The sequence below is a fragment of the Macrobrachium nipponense genome, chromosome 31 (genome assembly GCF_015104395.2).
Source record: "Macrobrachium nipponense isolate FS-2020 chromosome 31, ASM1510439v2, whole genome shotgun sequence".
Taxonomy (NCBI): Eukaryota; Metazoa; Arthropoda; class Malacostraca; order Decapoda; family Palaemonidae; genus Macrobrachium; species Macrobrachium nipponense.
Window position 1 is genome coordinate 27,162,781 of NC_061093.1, and position 8,724 is coordinate 27,171,504.

The following is an 8,724-nucleotide window of genomic DNA, read 5'->3' on the forward strand; positions in this document are numbered from 1 at the left end:
TAGTTCCAGAAAATGATAAAGCTTATTTATCAATTCATTATTCCAAGTATGGTTCCTCCAGACTAGAGGTAATTATCTACCTTTTGGACTTCATATCTCAGCCACTTGGGTGTAACAGGGGCATACTATTCCTATAGAACATATTGAAAAGGGACGTTTAAGTTTACTAAATATGTTCATAAGACATTATCTTCTAAGACAAATTACGACACAAACTTCCTCTTGCACTGAACCAATAACTGCAAAAAGTTGTCCTCGCGTCTCTGATTCACACTGTCTACTTAAGTACCATATTCATATCCATATTTCCAGAGCAACTCTTCACTTCTTAGTTGTCCTGTTCAGTTTGTTTATCATTTAACTCTGTGCCAAAGTATAGCAGGATGCTAGTCCATCTGAATTAGAATCTTGAAATATTATGATATTCGTCTTTGTAATTAAGGAAATAAATTCTCACTTAATATCTAGAAAGAGTATTACACACGGAAACACACACACTACATCTCTTCCCCTGTTGATGTGTGATAAATGAATCACGTGCTAAAGTGATTATCATATATATATATATATATATATATATATATATATATATATATATATATATATATGTATATACGTATATATATATATATATATATATATATATATATATATATATATATATATATATATATATTATATATACGTATATACATATATATATATATATATATATATATATATATATATATGTATTATATATATATCTATATATATATATATATATATATATATATATATATATGTATATATATATATTATATATATATATATATATATATATATATATATATATATATATATATATATATATATATATATATATATATATACGTATATACTATATATATATATATATATATATATATATATATATATATATATATATATATATATATATATATATATATATATATATATATATATATATATATATATGTGTATATACGTATATATATATACACTATAATATATATATATATATATATATTATATATATATATATATATATCTATATATATCTATATATATATATATATATATATATATATATATATATATATATATATATATAATATATATATATATATATATATATATATATATATATATATATATATATATATATATATATGTATACGTATATATATATATATATCTATATATATATATATATATATATATATATATATATATATATATATATAAAAATATGGTGTATATATATACATATGAAAATGTCTGTTTATATGAACGCTATACAAACCCACATTTCTTGACCGATTTTGAAGAGATTTTAAATATACGTCAATATCAAACCAGGACAGGTCATGGTGAAAACAGAATTAGAACCGGATCATTGGCTGGGTAAAGGGGGTGTGTAGGAAGGGGGTGAAATGTCAAAATAACCGAAAACAACAGATATTAGTGTCTAATCCATAGTTTTTGATGTCGTTGAAATGAATAGTGACATTACTGATGCCTTTCAAGTTCAATTCAGCCCCAATTGAGAGGGGGGGTGAGAAGGGGTGGGAAGGGGGTGACATGTAAAAATAACTGAAAAAGACAGAAATCAGTGTCTAAGTGATTTATAGTTTTCAAGGTCACTGAGATGAATAGTGACACTCTCGATGTTCTTTATTTTTAAATGCAGCCTTGATAGGAAGGAGGGGTGGGAAGGGACTGACATGTAAAAATAACCGACCACTACAGATATTAGTGTCTAACCCACAGTTTTTGAGGTCGCTGAGATGAAAGTGACACTCCTGATGCCCTTTGAGTCCAAGTTCAGCCGTGATAGGAAGGCAGGGTGAGAAGGGGTAAAAAATAAAATGTAAAAAATGATTTATACCTTCATCTATCTATCAGTTTGCACATTTACCTATTGATTTTCCCTAGACCTTGAACACGAGAGTAAATTTAAACTTGATAAAACTGAAAAACAGAAGCGATTTTGGCTCGGTGAAAACCAACGATATTGCACCACGTAGCTATTTGTAAATTAATGGCAAATAAAACGACTGCATTTTCATCTTTACAGAAATAGACCTCCATCAGCCATGCAATTATCTACAGCAACGAATATTCCCACTTTTAGACCATAAAAACGGCTTAATAAAAGCTATCGTTTTGGAGTTCCATTTTGAATGCAAATGTCAATGGCTGTTAATGCACTGGAGTAATAAAAAGAAAGATTAAAAGCAGCTTTCAGTCAACTGACAATACATACAGGGATTTTTCAGCATAAAGTCTGGAATATGAATCAGATTTCGCCCTGAAATTACCAACGTTTCAAGAGAAATGTGAATCGTAAAAGAAAGATTAATCTACATATCAAATGTAGGTTTGTCTGAGAGATAAATAGTTACACAGCTGCTACGTGCGCGGAAGGAGGGGGAGGAAGTGATAACATTATCATTATTATTTATAAAATTCGCATAATCACAGGGGTCACTAGAATAATGATAAAATCCACACTAACATAAGTGTAATTATATATTAAAAAATCTATATACAACAAGAGCGTTCAAGAATCTGCTTGATTCTTCTTGTAAGGAGAATTGAGCAGGTTCTCGAAAGCTCTAGATGTATATAAACCTTTTCAGATATATATTGTCACTTGAATCAGTGTACACTTTTTACCACTCTTATTATTATTATTATTATTATTATTTTTATTAAAAAATACTCTTAGTAGTATGAGTCTCGAAAAGGAGAAACAAATCAACAATTATGTATATGTACATATACTATTTATCTTTAAATATATGTACATTTACAAAGCTGTGGATTTGTTTAGCTATTATTATTATTATTCTGAAAACTACTTGGAAATTAGCCATACCTGACATAACATTGGGACACTCGCGGACGCCTGCCAGCCCGTCCCGGGACCAGCGGCGGGGGGGGCGCCGGCCCGCCCGCCTGTACCGGGACACTCAGCAGACACCTGCCCACCCGTCCCGGGACACTCGGCGGACGCATGCCAGCCCGTCCTGGGACCCGCGGCGGGGGGGGGCGCCGGGCCCGCCCGCCTTGTCCGGGGACACTCTGCAGACACATAGCCCACCCCACCCTCCCGGGAGCACTCGGCGGACGCCTGCCGCCCGTCACCCGGGACCCGCAGCGGGGGGGGCGCCGGCCCGCCCGCCCGCCGACCCGGGGACACTTCGGCAGGACACCTTGCCCAGCCCGTCCAGGGACCCCGGCGGCGGGGGGGTCGACCGGCCCGCCTTGCCCGTCCGGGACCCGCCAGAGGGGGTCCCGGGGGAAGGCCACCGCCCGCCCGTTACCCGGGACACTCGGCGGACACCTGCCCGCCCGTCCCGGGACCGCGGCGGGGGGAGGCCGGCCGGCCCCGCCTGGCCCGTCCCGGGAACCCGCCAGCGGGGGGCGCCGGCCGGCCCGCCCAGTCCCGCCCGGGACCCCGCGGCGGGGGGGCCCCGGCCTGAACGGCCCAGTCCCACGGGACACTCAGAGGACGCCTGCCCGCCTGTCCTGGGACCCGCAGCGGGGTGGCGCCGGCCCGCCCTCCCGTCCCGGGGACCTGCGGCGGGGGGGCGCCGGCACGCCGCCCGTCCCGACCCGCGGTGTGGGGGGATCACCGGCCCGCCGGCCCGTCCCGGGACACTCGGCGGACCGCCTGCCCGCCCGTCCCGGGATCCGTGGCGGGGGGGCGCCGGCCCGCGGCCCGCCCGTCCCGGGACACTTGGGCTACGCCCTGCCCGCCCGTCCCGGGACCCTCCGCGGGGGGGGCGCCGCCCGCCCGCCTGTCCCGGGACACTCTTCGGGGACGCCTGCCCGCCCGTCCTGGGACGCGGCGGGGGGGCGCCGGCCCGCCGCCCGTCCCCGGGACACTCGGCAGACCACTGCCCGCCCGCCGTCCTGGGAACCTTGCGTTGGAGGGCGGGCCCGGCCCCCCACCCGCCCTGGGACCCACCCGCGTCGCCGCCGCCCGCCCGTCCCACGGTACACTCCGGCGGACGCCTGCCCTGCCTTTCCCGGGACCCGCGGCGGGTGGGCGCCGGCCCACCCCACCCTTCCCAGGACACTCGGGCGGACGCCTGCCCCGCCCGTCCCGGGACCCAGCGGCGGGGGGCCCGCCCCCCAACCCGCCCGCTGGTCCCAGGGACCCGCGGCGGGGGGCCGGCAGTCCCGCCCCACCCACCGTCCCGACCCGCGGCGGGTAGGGGCCTCCGGCCCACACCCTCCTGTCCCGAACACTTCGGCGAACGCCTGCCCCCCCAGCCCGGACCTGCGGCGGGGGGGTGTATGGCCCGCCCGCCCCGTCCCCGGGGACCCGCGGCGGTGGGGCGCTGGCCATCCCCGCCCCGTCGGGACACTCGGCAGAGGCCTGCCCGCCCATCCCGGGACCCGCGGCGGGAGCGCCGGCCCCGGCCCGCCCGGCCCGTCCCGTCACTCCCGGCCCGGCACGCCTGGGGGGCGCCGGACCCCCGCCCTGCCCGGGACTCGGAACGCCGTGGGGGTCACCTGCCCGCCCGCCCGTCCCGGGACACTCGGCGGACGCCTGCCCGCCCGTCCCGGGACCCAGCGGCGGGGGGGCACCGGTCCCGCCCCCCGCCCCGTCTGGGACACGTCGGCGACCGCCTGCCCCGCCCGTCCCCGTTACCCTGACGGCATCCAGGGCGCCTGGCCCGCCCCCGCCCAAGTCCGGGACACTCGGCGGACGCCTGCCCGCCTGTCCCGGGCACCCGCGGCCGACGCCGGCCTGCCCGTCCCGGGAAACACTCGGCGGACGCCTGCCCGCCCGTCCCGGGACCCGTGGCCGACGCCGGCCCGCCCGTCCCGGGACACTCGGCGGACGCCTGCCCGCCCGTCCCTGGACCCGCGGCGGGCCCGGCTCGCCCGTCCCAGGACACTTGGCGGACCTTTCCCGCCCGTCCCGGGAACTGTGGCGGGCCCGACCCGCCACTCCCTGTATAGAGGAACACCTATGCTGTACCTTACAACCAGAATATGCCCCTGAATCCTCTCACTTCTCCTGGGGCTTCTTCGGAATCCTTTAGTGCTTGTCTGGCTCTCTATGAATCCTACTTAATTCTCTCAATTCTTCAGGGGCTTCTTTCAATCCTGCATCTTCTCCTGCTACCTCCAACAACCCCCTCATTTTCTTCACTCATTCTATAGTCTTCCCTTTTTTCTCTCCCTTCCAGAAATCAATCAAACTCTACCAAAACTTTTTTACATATTTATTTTCCTTCCAGGTTAACAAAGCAAACTTATTACAAAATATACACCAAACTTTCCATACAACAAACATTCTCCTCAAAATTTTCACATCTCATCTGTACTCGTGAGGCCAGCGTAGATTAGATCGCGCCATTCCTTCAACATCCACACCAGCTTCTGCAGTAATCCAGTGTCCAGTGGTCCTCCTCCAGGCGTCTTATTTCTCGTCAAGGTTCTTCACGTCGCACACCAATTTGTCCTTCGCTCCTCGCAGCTGCCCAACCTTATCTTCCACCTGGTCGTTTCGTTCACTCTGGACACCAGCCTTCCTCTCCAGTGACTCCAGGCGACGATTTCCTTCCTCTACAAGGCAATGCCAGCTCGTTCCTCGAGTTTCGCCGCCTCAACTTCACGCTGGCGTCAACAGTTTCCCTTCCAGAGGTCTTCCACTTCCTTCTGCAGGCTCTGCGACCTCAACTCCAGGTCTTCCTTCTCGGATTCCTGCTTTTCTGTCGTTTTTTTGTTCCTTGGATGAGCCTCGCCATCTGCGTCCCCGCTTTTCTGCCATCTTCAGCTGCAGGTCTTTCTCCTTCGATCGTAGGAGTTTCTCGAGCCTCTCAAGCAGGCAGTTTGCTCTGCCAACTGCCCAATTAGTTCCCTTATCCTCTCACATAGGGCATCGTTTCTCTGACCGATTTTCTCCGCGCTGGGCTTCAGCTGCTGATTGACTTCTACCACTGAAGATCTTGTCTTCCAGCTGCCGTTTCTCCCTCTTCTCGTGGACGTTCTCCCTTTTCAGAAACACTGTTTCAGCTTCGAGCAAGGATTGCTGTTGCAACACCTCCTGATTTATCTGGATTTCACGAACGCGTTCTTCTCATCCGCCCGCCTTCTGCATCTCTTCTTGGTAGTCGAGCCTCTGTTGTAGCTGAAGAATTGTCCTGTCCAAGTTCACGCGCTGCTCTCTCTGGCACTGGATGGCGTCTCTCGTTCAGTCCCATTTCCTTGCACTATTCAGCTCCATCATCATCAGTAAGGAGAGAATAGGTAGTAACAGCAAGCAAGAAGGCAAGGCCACATTTTCTTCAAACTGGAATCCATATCTTAAGGAATCCAATTCATATGCTCTCCTCTCTCCTCGTTGATTTTCTATATTCCACGACAGATATTTTGATCTATCGAAATATAGCAGGAAAGATTCTGAAAGATTTTTAATTATGTCTGGTGTCTTTCTTTCTTTCTTTCTCGAAGGTCTGGAATTCTTCATTTGTTCCTTCATTTAGGTTTAAGGCTTTGCATTCAATAAGTTTAGAGAGAGAGAGAGAGAGAGAGAGAGAGAGAGAGAGAGAGAGAAATTGTATTTTTGCGTAGAAAAACAGTCTATTGATATATTTACATAAGACAGTGTATGTGAAATCACTTCATTTGGAATAGGGAATGTAATGTGTGTACTACCGTGCTTAGTGTATAATGCTTCAATTGAGGTTTATATTAATATTATTCTGTCCATACTAGGTATATATATATATAATATATATCTATATATATATATATATAGGATATAATATATATATATATATATATATATATATATATAATGTCCCAAAGACTGGTCACCTTTCAGACGTGCTGTCTACGCACGAGGAACGCCAAAGGTGACGAATGAATCAAAAGTATACTGAAGCAGGAATGCGCAGAGAGAGAGAGAGAGAGAGAGAGAGAGAGAGAGAGAGGAGAGAGAGAGAGAGAGTTTCATTAGCGACTTGTGTTTATGATGGTTAATTTTTCAGAAATCATTTTCACAAGCAATTTATAATTGTTACAAAAGTCCCCCTACTCAAACGATTCCTCGATTTATTCTTTAGTTCAACTGAAAGTTTGCAACAAGTATGCACACACAAATACAAACACATACGCACGCGCGCGCACACACACAAGCAAATCCTTAAAGTAGTACCATTATATACCATCTTTCTTCGTAACTAGAGTGAATGTCACTTTCAAATTATCACAAGAAATAGCAACGCTGTCAGCTCGGTAGCTTTCTATAGTTTTACTATCTTTATTATATTTGTAACCACAGTCCAGACCAAGTTGTGTTTTCAGGAAACGTTGTGTTGCGTTGTAAGTATATTGTTTTTCAAGTTTTAGCTTTTTATAAAAGAAATATATTGAAATGGCAATTTGTCTATCCGTCCGCACTTTTGCTGTCCGTCATCAGATCTTGAAAACTACTGAGGTTAGATGGCATTTTATAGTTGTTATTAAGTTAAAACTTGCGAGTCAGCTAAACATATGGTTAAATTGAACATACAGATATGTGACGTAATTAGCTAATTACTTTGAGTCATAAGCATCTATTGTGTTAATCTATATATATATATATATATATATATATATATATATATATATATATATATGTGTGTGTGTATAGTGTTATATATATATATGTGTATATATATATATATATATATAATATATATATATACATATATATATATAATTTTTTTTTTAGCATTATGCCAAGCACTGGGGCAACTAAGGCCATTCAGCGCTGAAACGGAAATCGACAGTAAAAGGTTTGAAAGGTGTAGCAGGAGGAAAACCTCAAAGTAGTTGCATTATGAAGCAATTATTAGGAGAGGGTGGACAGTAAGATAGAAGAAATAGAATATGAACGGAGGTACAGTAAAGGGAAAGAAAGGGGTTGCAGCTAGTGGCCTACATTGCACCGAAAGAGGTGCACTGAAGGCATAAACGCCCGCCCGCCCTCCACCCCCGGAAAATAACTTTGAGAGCTACCAAAGAACAATTCAAAGTAGGTTTCGTCAGTTAATACTCAGAGGAACGAATACTATAACAAAAATGATTACAAAGATAAATTACCAATGACGTCACATATCTTCGTGTTCATTTTAACCTTTGTTCAACTGACAAGCAAGTTTTAACTAAAAAAAATATAGGCCTACGCTTGCAACATGAATTTCCTGAGAACACAACTTTCTTCTTCGCCCTACTGTGCGTGTGATACAATTTCCAGTTCACATCAATTAAAGAAAAAAAACTTTCCTCATCGCATTTTTGCAGCAATATTTCCCAAAACGATGATATACGCATTTTCGTCAATTGGTCTAGGTTCACCAAGAAATGAATAGGAAAATGGGAGGGTCTAGAGGTAGGTTTAACTTACCAAGTTCTAAGTGGTACTAAATGTTTTCACTTGTGGGTATTTCCAGATCGAAGGGTGAAAGGGGCTCAATGTTACCCGCAACCATTCGACGACAAACCAGCTAACTTTCGCTTTCAATCGCCTATTGTTTGAGAGAGAGAGAGAGAGAGAGAGAGAGAGAGAGAGAGAGAGAGAGAGAGAATCCTTCTTCCTAGCTTAAACCCATTTTTATATGGGGTCGCCATTGCGAATGAGTCGTCTCCATCGATTTCTGTCGTGCCTCGTTCTCATTTATACCTTTCAATATCTTCCCCTACACAATCACG